The sequence below is a fragment of the Lissotriton vulgaris genome, chromosome 7 (genome assembly GCF_964263255.1).
Source record: "Lissotriton vulgaris chromosome 7, aLisVul1.2, whole genome shotgun sequence".
NCBI lineage: Eukaryota > Metazoa > Chordata > Amphibia > Caudata > Salamandridae > Lissotriton > Lissotriton vulgaris.
In genome coordinates, this window is record NC_141695.1 from 1648313870 (window position 1) to 1648326512 (window position 12643).

A 12643-nucleotide genomic window follows, 5' to 3' on the forward strand; every position below is an offset into this window, starting at 1 on the left:
ATGAGGGCTCATCCATCTTTCCTTCCAAAGGTGGTCTCGGATTTTCATATAAATCAAACGATTACCCTTCCTTCGTTCTTTCCTAACCCATCGACCCCAGCTGAGAGGTCGTTGCACTCGTTAGATCTTAAACGGGTACTAAAGTTTTACCTAGAAAAGACGAAGGACACCAGAAAGACAGACCAACTCTTTGTCAATTATGGTTCAATGAGGACGGGGTTTGCAGCAAACAAAAGATCCATCTCCAGATGGATTGTCTCCTGTATCAGGCTAGCATACCAGCTGGCTGGCAAACCTTTGTTACAATCACCCAAAGCTCATTCCACTAGAGGAAAAGCAGCCACAATAGCGTTTTTACATGACATTCCTATGTCAGAAATATGCAAGGCTGCAACATGGAAATCAGTCCATACCTTTACAAGGCATTATTGCCTAGAGTCTGATTCCAGAGCGGAGTCTCAAGTAGGGCAAGCCTCCTTGAGAAACCTATTTGGGTAGAATAAGGCCTACTGTTTGGGCCTACGAATATGAATGTTATCTGTTGATTCCTTTGCCCGCAGGGATGAGGTGAGGCTTGCTACTCTATTCTAATGCTTATGACTATTGATGAGGATCCCCTGGAAGAGAAGGATTAGTTACTTACCTGTAATCCTAGTTCTCTTCCAGGGGTATCCTCATCAAAGTCATAAGCAACCCTCCCGCCTCCCCGGGCAAAAGACTTTGTTTATTAAGTAGGAGATGTTTTAACCTGTTATTACCATGGTTTGGTTTTCAGTCTCCGAAAAGAACAACTGACCTAACTGTAACCCCCGAGGCATGATGGGAAGCTAGGGGCAGAGGTGCCTTAAAGGCACAGCGTCAGTTTTAGTACATTCAGCTACAGGTTAGCTTTTCAGTCTTTTTAGACTGGGTATTTGCAATGCAGCCTGGGAGCTGTATATGCTTACAGTGTGTTATAAGAATTTCTACTGCTTTCTAAGCATTAAAACAGTTTCTAAACAAGCATTGGTGTTGTTTCTCATGTTTCTAATGCAAATACACATGTATGGTGGAAATTCTTCACAGCATATTCCAGCTCTACTGTTTTATTTGGCTGCAATTGCTTTTTTATATATATATATATATATATATATATATATATATATATATATATATATATATGTCTATATATATCCAATTACAAAGCCCCTCCTGCTGCAGCGTGGTGACCCGTAGAAAAGTGGCGTACACTCCGGCGGAGCCCCCGGAAATTAATATTCTATAACAAAAAGTCCAGTGCAGTACGCTCTCAGGAATCAAAAAGCTCAGCCAGAAGTATATTGCAACCTTGGTTTATTCACACAACGCGTTTCGGCGACCTGCCTTGATCACGTGTGACAACACAGTGAAAAAAAGTGTGCTTTTTACATACCATAACATGAAAATCGAGGTAGGACTTAGGTTAAATCATCACCAAACGGTCAGACATATTGGAGTGGTCATCATATGTCGACAAACGTGGCAAAATACAATCATCGTATAGCTAGTACATATTATGTTGGTAACATTATAGTTGATACCACTATTATTCCCGGTAGTGGGAGAAATAAATCATACAACTTGCATTTAACCGATGTGAAGTAAAACATGGTATTAAGACAGAAATTTGTCAAACCCTCAGACATATTGGACTGATCATCATATGTCGACTCCGCGGCAATATACCATCCAACATGTACAGCAGTTCATATATTATGGGTGGCATAAAGAGGGAAAATAATCATAAAACAAGCATTAATCAATTCTAGAACTGTTCGGGTTACTTGTACAGAGAGCCGCCCGCCTTGTATAATAACATGCACAGTTATCGCCCAGCGATTGTGAATTCTAATCAAAGCCAGGTCTCATACTGCCACATATATCAACATGTACTGCATTCTAATTTATACGTTCCATTGATTTAAAGACTCAATAAGTACTGTCCAGAAGTTATCCATAATCCCATAGGATATAAAAAGTGCGAGTTGATAATCAAACGGAAGGCACAAATGAAATACTAGCGTTCTTGCCACCAACTTGCGTGGCAAGCATGCCCGGGCCCCGGGTAGTGAGTATCCCCGAAGGAGCATTCAGATTGTGTGGAAATAGTGCTTCGTGCAGCATGCAGCGGTATCAAGACCACATAAAAGTTCGTAGGTGTCTTGATCAAAAGGTAATGCTACGCATAGTTCCAATGGGGATCTTAATGACAAGTGTCCGTTGGATGAAAAAAGTGCCAGTCGAAAGCCACTCTAGGGTAAGGTGCTCGGATCATGATTAATACGTTCTACAAACGACTTAAAAAAGTGAAAAATAGGTGAGTGAACGATACCTGACCGTGAAAAGGTGTCTAAGAGAAGAAGTGCAAACTGGAAGTGTCATTGACAGTAGTGCCCAAATCTGGAGTCCATTCAACCAGGAAACCCTGGCTGTACACCTGTAAACAAATACATGAAAAGATAAAAAGACAAAAATCATTAAAATAATTTCCAAGAGTAATACTAGCACACTTCAAACATTTCGGCAAAAAACAGGCCAATTATCATATTTACAGTACAATCTTCTCATTGTTACCCTTGGTAATCCAGGCACATATATTTGTAAAGTCTAGGAGTCAGCCCTCAGGTGTATTTCTAACTCCTCATCCCAGTTGAGCCCACCTGGGTGCTTGCTTTGGAAGTTAATAATGTGTTTAGACTCTTGTTGTCTAAGGGCTAACAATCTGTCACCCCCTCGTGGTTTGGCTGAAACCTGTTCGATGAGCATATAGTTCAAAAGGTTGGCATTAGAGAAATGTTTCTCATTGAAGTGACGTGCCACCGGGTATTTAGGGTCATGGTTGGTTATGGCTCTTCGATGTTCCAATATTCTCTTTTTAGCACAGCATTTGGTGCTCCCTATATACCACAGGTGACACGGACATTCAATCACATATATGACATACATTGTGCTACAAGTAAGGAATTGGGTTATTTTTCTTGTTACACCATTGTAAGTAACTTCATTTTTGTAGACACTGTTGCTACAGGCTTTACAGTGGCCGCAGGGGTAAAAACCCTGCAGACCATTGACTGTAACGTCCCTGTAAGTTGTGACATCATTCTTGGAGACCAGATCCCTGATATTGCGATTCCTCTTGTATGTGATGCTGGGTCTGATATTGACATTATTGCCTATGGTATTATCCTGTCTAAGGATATTCCAATGTTTGGCAATAACTCTTTTGACAGAGGCCGACTGAGAATTGTAGGTCAGTATCAGCCTTGTCGTTTCATCAGACTCTTCACTTATTGAATCTGCCTCTGTTAAGGTTTCTTTTCTATCAACCTTGTCTGCCCTTTTGATTGCTTGTTTGATAACCCAATTAAGGTATCCTCTTTCCTTGAACCTTCCTGATATGATGTCCCGTTCTTTCTGGAATGCTTCAACAGAGTTACAATTCCTCTTGGCTCTCAGTAGTTCACCATAAGGTATGCTCCATTTGAGCACCTCCGGATGACTACTGAGGGCGTGCAATATGCTGTTACCAGCTGTCTCTTTACGAAACAGCGACGTACAGATAGTGTTGTCCTTGATCTCCAGTCTCACATCAAGGTATTCCACCATGGTATTATTGATGGTACCTGAAAGTTTGATGTGATATCTGTTGGCATTTAATTTGGTAAGGAAGGATTCGGCCTGTTCTTTGTTCCCTTTGTAGACAATGAATAAATCGTCAATATATCGTAGCCAAACTTTGACTCTACCAAAGTCTTCCTTGAGGGTGGTACTGCCATGGATCTCCTGCTCCCAGTATCCCATAAACAGATTAGCGAAACTGGGAGCAAAGCAAGAACCCATGGCAGTACCATTGGTCTGCCTGTAGAGGGCGCCATCAAATGAAAAGATATTATTCTTAAGACAAAAATCAATCATTTTCATAACCATGACATTGTGTTCAAAGAATTTGATGGATCTATTGCGTAGAAAGAATTCACACGCCTCAAGACCTTGTTGGTGTTCTATTATGGTGTAGAGTGAGTGCACATCTAACACCATAAAGATCCAATCATTTTCCCATTTAAGGGTGTCAATTTTGCTGAGAAAATCTTTGGTGTCTCTCAGGTAACTAGGTAGGTTAACCACATACTCTCTAAGGAAGTAATCCACGTACTTGGAGATATGTTCGCAGATACTGCCAATAGAGGAGACTATGGGTCTGCCAGGAGGTTGGGTCTTGTGTTTATGTAACTTGGGTAAAAGGTACAAAATAGGAAGAATAGGGTTATCCCTCTTGAGGTAGCAGTATTTCTCCCAAGAAAGCAAGCCCTGGTCCTTCCACATTGTTAATCTATCCCAGATTTCAGTGATGCTATTCCCATACTCAGATTTGGTAATCTGTACATAGAAATTGTCATCACTGAGTTGGCGCATTGCCTCACTGATGTAATCACTTCTATCTAACACAACGATATTGCCCCCCTTATCAGCAGGGCGTATCACGATAGATGAATCCTCATGTAGTGTTTTGAGAGCCATGCGTTGTTTGAAAGTCAAGTTATTAGGAGATTTGTACTTATCTCTATTGCCCACCCCTTGTTTAGATCTCAATCTCACTAAATCTTTTACCACACAATCATGGAAGGTGTCGATATTATCGTGGGGCATAGTGGGCATGAAAGTGGACCGGGTCTTAAAGTTGGTAGCGGCTGCTGATCCAGTCTGAAAACCTGCCCCACTGAGAATATCGACAGTTGTGATGGAGTCAGTCATGGTATCCCCTGGCATATCAAGTTGGGCTATTGCTACTAGATTATCTACATCACCCACATTGAAATTCCACTGGTTGTCATCAGTAGGAATATCTGTGTTAGGACCATGTTCTAATCTTTTCAGTTTATACCATTTTTTCAATTTGATTTTCCTTACAAATTTAAAAACATCAATCCTGGTGTCAGCAAAATTAAAATATGCTGTTGGACAAAAAGACAGTCCCAAACATAGAGTGCGTTTTTCTAAGTCACTGAGAGTTCTTTTAGATAAATTAACAACAGTTCGATTTACCATTTCAAGATCCATTATTTGTCCTTGTTGGAGCGGGTGATGCGTTTTCCCATGGCCCCTTTTCCCTTGTCTTGACTCCCAGCGTTGCTGTAATCTTTTTTTGCGGTTTCGTCGTTTCTTCGTTCCTGTTGTTGGTGCGTTGTTTGTCCTCTGCCACGTCCTCGTCCCCTGCCCCTTCCTCTGGTCTTCTGTGGGGTGGCCTCCCTTGTTTTTTGTCTGTCTTTTTGCATCACGCGGAATTCGTTTAAAAAATTCACTTGTTTAGGTAATTTTTCACCTCCTGATGCTTGTTCCAAGGAGGCTTCTGAGTCTGTGTCACTGATCACTGGAATTTCCATAGAGATATTGCTTGCTGCTGCTGCAGTTTGTTCATTCAGCTCTTCTCTATATAAATGATCATACTTCTTACTAAAGGTCAAAATTCGCCCACTCTCATAGTCCGCATAATCTCTATTCATTTTATGTTGCTTTTTCCTGAGAGCGTACTGCACTGGACTTTTTGTTATAGAATGTCTATATATATGTGGGGCACATATAATATATTGTTTCCGGGGTCCCGCGCATGGGCGGGAATATTCTAATGCTTATGACTTTGATGAGGATACCCCTGGAAGAGAACTAGGATTACAGGTAAGTAACTAATCCTTACTTACCTTCAGTGAAGCCTTATCTGGTAGAGACTCTAGCTGGAGGTTCCTGACTAACCCTCCCATCCTCCCCACTCTGCGAACATCAATGCACTTAGAAGTTTTGGTAAATAGAAAATAAGGATATTAGTCCTCCTAAACCTTGTTAAAAGCTATTGAGGAGATGATTATTCTGCTGGTGACAGATGTAACTGGGAGAGCTTTGAAAACTATAGCTTGACACATTATTTTATCTCTTGTCAAATTCTATGTTGCAAGCACCAATGCTGGACCTTCAGTTGTTAAAATGGAATCTATCAGCAAAAGCATATGTGTAATATATTTATATTTGCTAAGATACACAAAAGAATTGGAAAAAGTTTATTTTTTTAGCTGGAATGCTCTATTCCTAGGGGAATGTGCAATTGTTTGCTGACATGCTTTATTCTTTTGAGAATCTGCAGCTGCTACAAACTTTAGAACACTTGTTCAAAGTGTCTGTCAGAGTTACCAATGCAGAGTACCATCCTAAAACATGAAATTAAATCTGCAAGCAAAGATAAAGGCAGATTTTTATTATTTAATTAAGAAAAGCTCAATTGCCCCATTTTTTAATGGGTTAGGAATTGAGCATAATTATTCATGTATGTTTTGTTCCTGATCAAAACATATGTAATGAAATCTTATGATTGAGAATAGTTGTGAACCCATTATGAAGATTACGTTGTTCAATGCGATTTATTCAAGATACGGATGGGTTGTGCCCTCATATGGTTGATGGTTATATTTAATGTGGTATACCTATTGCTTGAGTGTCTTCAATTTTGGATCATCAAAAAATTATTTTAGCAATGGCTGTTTTATTCATTTTATATATGACGGAGTGTGCAGGTCTGCACACAAGTGTTGATTGCGGCCCTATGATGAAGCATGCCACTACATAGTGAGTGAGGGCACTCTTAAAAAATCTAACGATTTTCCTAATATCCACATATCTTTGACTCTCTTATACACATTACCGATGTAAGTACAGCTTCACAAAATACTTAACATTAAGTGAGCATTTGCGCAACTCCTGCCTTTCTCTTTTTTCTTCCTTTTGTAATATTGGCTAGTCCTTCTCTTCTTGTGAGTTTAAACATTACTTAAGGTACCATCTCTGTTTAGTGTTGGACTACTTAGAAAAGGCCCTAGAAAAATGGAAAATTCACTTAAAACAACAAGGTCCTTCACTGTGTAAAACATGCATGCTGACATTCATTGGCCCAATGTCAACCAAGCTTCCCCAAATGTCATACAATTATTTTTCCTTTTTTAGCAGTGTTGACTATTTGCTGCAGATGGAAATGTGAGGTATTAAGTACTTGATGTAGTTATGCCCATTCTCAAGGTCAATTTGTAACAACGGTTAATAGAATTCTGAAGAGCAGATACTTGATGGCGAATCGGAGGTAAAGATGACGTCTTTGAGTAGGTTAAGGTCTAGCTACCATGCAAGTATGATTAAACTCAATTCACTACTTGTCCTTTCTGTCCTGCATATGTTATTAGTTTCTGAAGCAGTTGTGTGTAAGGGAGGAGGAGTGTCACTTTCCTTTCTCCCCTTAGTCATAAATCATTTAAGTTGGCCACTTAGCAGTCATTAAATAAGTGTTAATCATTTTCTGATGTTGAAGCTGATGGGCGATGGCTTTGTACATGGTCTTGCCTGGGAACATAAGGGTTGACACTAGATAAAACAAAAATATTTGTCAAATCTGGGTGTCAGGGATGGTAGTGTATTTTAGCAAGTGGGATAAAGGTCCAACGTGCAGATCTATTTCCCATGCAGGATAACTGTACTCATTTTGGTTGGGGGGTATGAATAAAAAAATCGTGGTGAAAACTAGATGCTGGTTGTAAAGACAGTTGTGTGGGAGTGTCCTTTGGTGGGGGTTGCAGCAAAATATTTTGGTTGGGAGGGTTTGTTGCTTTTGAATTGTGTCAGGTGCAAGGGTTGGGCAGGTCCTTGGTAATGGGGGATATGTTTAGGATTTATCGAAGACTTGTAGTTTAATTGAGTCAATGAAGATTTTTGATTTCACAATTTTCTGCTTTCATTTATTCTCTAAATAAAAAAGCAGCCTGGCAAATTTATGAGGAGGAGTGTTTCTAGTTCCTTATCTCTTCTCAACAAAGTCACAACAACGTGACTAGTTTTTCGGTTTAGTTTTACAGATCAGAGCTAGATAATACATGTTATTGAAGAACACAATTGGGAGAAGAAGTTTAAGTACTGGACTGTGGCAAATCTGCTTTAAAGAGTCATAGGCCCTCAACACGATTGCTGCAGGAAGACCACATCGGTAATTCATCTCCCAGGTTTACGGTACTGCAGGGTACGGTGATTATGGGGTGCAAAAGTATCAATACTTATGCCTTTTGCACTAGGGAATAGGTGGAATAGCCTTCGTAATTAGTGCTTACGCACTTATTCTTGCAGGTTTCCCTCCTTTCTAGCCCGCTCCCCTTTTCAAATGTTTCCGGGTTTTAGAAGTGGGAAACCTGTGTGGAAAAACATTAGTAGTATAGTTTTTCCCACAGCTTGGAATCCCAAATCAGGATTGACCTAAATATTGGGATGCTGGCCCCTAGCATGTTATTTTGACTTGGTCACTGATCCTTGTGTGGGGTGGGAGGATCACGTGGTGAATATGGTAGCCCTGTGAAAAGCAAAGTTTCTATTGTGTGAAGTCATCATGTAGTTAGTGTCTGAGGTGGGGTGGCAGTAATTTATTTCAATAAAAAGAAGCCCAGGGCCCACGGTTTAACTCAGAAGCATGCGGTCCGAGTTCGGGGTGCCAAATGCCAAGGTAGTCCGGGGTGCCAAATGCCAAGGTTGCGTGGTCTTTATTCCCTCTCATGCCTTTTTATTCCATTGATACTCCCTGCCTTTTTAATGTTTCACTTGTGCAGGTTCTTTTCCATGTGTGCTCTTACCACTTTCACTGTTTTACACCTTTCTCTTCCTCCTCTTTCCCCCTTTTGTGTTTTGTTCTCTCTCTTGCTCTGAATCAAAGTCTGATGAGAGCTAGTTCCCAAAACTAACTGCTGGTGAGCCCCACCATCAATTACTGGCTCACATTAAGCACTGTAGGTAGATGGCTGCTGTGTTTTATAGTCTCATATTGGGTGCCCCAGTATATGTGACTGTTATTGCATGGTTCCCTGGCTCTAGTTAAATCATAGAGAATGCAAACAGCTTCCAAGAGCAACACACTCATCATGCATGGGCTTTTAAGGACTTTGAGGTCTAAGGCCCACCCGTAGAACCCCTCATGTACATGGGGTGAAGAGCAGGTATCTGATGGAGTGCCCTTACCTCAAGTGCCTCACCCTTGTCTTCTCGAGATACCCAATGTAGAAGAAACGTTTGGTATTCCTAGGTTTCTGTTAATCCAGTGCTCCCTCTCCACACTAAACAGGAGTGCAGTTCCTACCTTTCTGTTTCGCTTAACTTTTGGCGCTACTCTGAGCCCAGGGTTTCAGTGCACCCTTTACTGAGAAATGTGCGTCCTACTCCCCCCCCCTCCAGTAATATACAGTGCCTGAGAAGTAGGTATTTAAGACCATATTACTGATTGAACGCCCAATATAAATATTGAGTGCATGGTGGCGAATCCCAAACGTATATAGCACTCACAAACATGCAACAAATCCACCATGGCTGTGTCCGTGAACAGACTGGAAGAGTCAGAGGGACTGTTTTCATTGTTTTATTTGTTGTTGTGTTTTTTAATCATGAACGTGTATAACATACACAAACACAAAACCAATTCACCTGGGCTGTGCCCGTGAACAGACTGGAAGAGTCAGAGTGACTGTTTTCATTGTTTTATTTGTTGTTGTGTTTTTTAATCATAAACGTGTATAACATACACAAAAACACAAAACCAATTCACCTGGGCTGTACCCGTGAACCAACTGGAAGAGTCAGAGTGACTGTTTTCATTGTTTTATTTGTTGTTGTGTTTTTTAATCATAAACGTGTATAACATACACAAACACACAACCAATTCACCAGGGCTGTGCCCGTGAACAGACTGGAAGAGTCAGAGTGACTGTTTTCATTGTTTTATTTGTTGTTGTGTTTTTTAATCATAAACGTGTATAACATACACAAAAACACAAAACCAATTCACCTGGGCTGTACCCGTGAACCAACTGGAAGAGTCAGAGTGACTGTTTTCATTGTTTTATTTGTTGTTGTGTTTTTTAATCATAAACGTGTATAACATACACAAACACACAACCAATTCACCAGGGCTGTGCCCGTGAACAGACTGGAAGAGTCAGAGTGACTGTTTTCATTGTTTTATTTGTTGTTGTGTTTTTTAATCATAAACGTGTATAACATACACAAAAACACAAAACCAATTCACCTGGGCTGTACCCGTGAACCAACTGGAAGAGTCAGAGTGACTGTTTTCATTGTTTTATTTGTTGTTGTGTTTTTTAATCATACACGTGTATAACATACACAAACACAAAACCAATTCACTAGGGCTGTGCCCGTGAACAGACTGGAAGAGTCAGAGTGACTGTTTTCATTGTTTTATTTGTTGTTGTGTTTTTTAATCATAAACGTGTATAACATACACAAACACAAAACCAATTCACCAGGGCTGTGCCCGTGAACAGACTGGAAGAGTCAGAGTGACTCTTTTCATTGTTTTATTTGTTGTTGTGTTTTTTAATCATAAACGTGTATAACATACACAAAAACACAAAACCAATTCACCAGGGCTGTACCCGTGAACAGACTGGAAGAGTCAGAGGGACTGTTTTCATTGTTTTATTTGTTGTTGTGTTTTTTAATCATAAACGTGTATAACATACACAAACACAAAACCAATTCACCAGGGCTGTGTCCGTGAACAGACTGGAAGAGTCAGAGGGACTGTTTTCCTTGTTTTATTTGTTGTTGTGTTTTTAATCATAAACGTGTATAACATACACAAACACAAAACCAATTCACCAGGGCTGTACCCGTGAACAGACTGGAAGAGTCAGAGGGACTGTTTTCATTGTTTTATTTGTTGTTGTGTTTTTTAATCATAAACGTGTATAACATACACAAACACAAAACCAATTCACCAGGGCTGTGCCCGTGAACAGACTGGAAGAGTCAGAGTGACTGTTTTCATTGTTTTATTTGTTGTTGTGTTTTTTAATCATAAACGTGTATAACATACACAAACACAAAACCAATTCACCAGGGCTGTACCCGTGAACAGACTGGAGTCAGAGGGACTGTTTTCATTGTTTTATTTGTTGTTGTGTTTTTTAATCATAAACGTGTATAACATACACAAACACAAAACCAATTCACCAGGGCTGTACCCGTGAACAGACTGGAAGAGTCAGAGGGACTGTTTTCATTGTTTTATTTGTTGTTGTGTTTTTTAATCATAAACGTGTATAACATACACAAACACAAAACCAATTCACCAGGGCTGTACCCGTGAACAGACTGGAAGAGTCAGAGGGACTGTTTTCATTGTTTTATTTGTTGTTGTGTTTTTTAATCATAAACGTGTATAACATACACAAACACAAAACCAATTCACCAGGGCTGTACCCGTGAACAGACCTGTAGTGACTTTTTCTCCTTGTAGTCTTTACAGTGGACGAATGATGAAGGAAGGCGATGTGATGACTGGCAGCCATGTTGCAAGGTGATTTCTCAGTAGTAATAAGCCATCCACACCCAAAGTAAACCCAACAAGCTTTAGGTTTTGCTTAGTGTGTGCACAAGGAGACACGCACCTTTTGCACAAAGATTAGGCACAAAACTGAATTAAGCCTAAAAGATGTGCTGACTCATTCACCCACATACCAACACCCACACACTATTCTTTGTAGCCAAAGTGTTGCGTGCAACAGAGGGTGAAAGGTAATGGTAAGAAGAGGAACAAGCTGGTGCTCAAGTGAGAAGCCCTGGGAGACGTGCATCAGGGGAGCACTGGCAGCCATGCACCTCAGATGAGTACTGGAGGAGCATTGACTGATGCGCCTCAGAAGAGCATTGGTGGTGGTCACTGCGAGATGAATAAACGCTGTGGTCAGGGGAGTTTTGTGTTTGGTGAGCGCAGGCTCTTGTTCACCGGAGGAGCACAGGGTGAACGGGGATATGTGCAGAATGAGGGCACAGATGGAAATAAAATTAGGGGCACCACTCACCGTGCCTACAAAAAATATAAATATGTTATTGTGTGTGTCACTGTGATATTCTTTTCAATCATTGCTATATAATTTATGGATAATGTTAATAAGCTCTTGGCTAAAGGATGAGCCATTGTTTTATGCAAACAAGAATATGTGATTTGCACAATACTCTTTGCACCCCTTTATCCTCACCCGAATCACCAAACGTTCCCAACACTTTCTTTCATTCCCTTCTGGGCACTTGTTGTTTTTAAAGTGTTCTAATATATCATTGATCTTTGAAAATAGTGTATGGTCAGTGTGATTAAATAACAATGTCTCGCTAATTATACAACGTGGTTATTTTGAGTATGTTTCCTAGTTTCTATATTATGTTTATTGTTGAATAATTGCTTACTGGGACCATCTTCACATTGTACTGTCACAGACCAATTACAGCAGGTCTCAAAGAGACAGCTGCGTGTCTAGCTTGACCTAAAAAGTGAGAAAGATCTTCCCACAGATAGAGGTTGACATGTTTCTGCCCATATCGACCCTCAAAGGAGGTGGCAGTGGCACTCAGCAGGACTCAAGTCACACTCGCTGCTCTGGAGGATGAATTTGAATGGCATATTACCCGCATCTGTAGAATTAACAAAAATGTCAGACCTCCACCTCAGTATTAAAAACTGTAGGCCAGTGTAGTTGCATAATTTTACTTCATCCTCGAAGTTGGAGTAAATGTGGCTCGGACCTGCTTATAGTGCCAT

General features: G+C 40.4%; 1 protein-coding gene across 1 annotated transcript in view; it reads left to right on the forward strand.

Annotated features, from left to right (window-relative positions):
- SLC9A8 (solute carrier family 9 member A8) overlaps nucleotides 1-12643 on the forward strand; it is a 431266-nt gene that overhangs the window by 262777 nt on the left and 155846 nt on the right. The gene's annotated exons all lie outside the window — the stretch shown is intronic.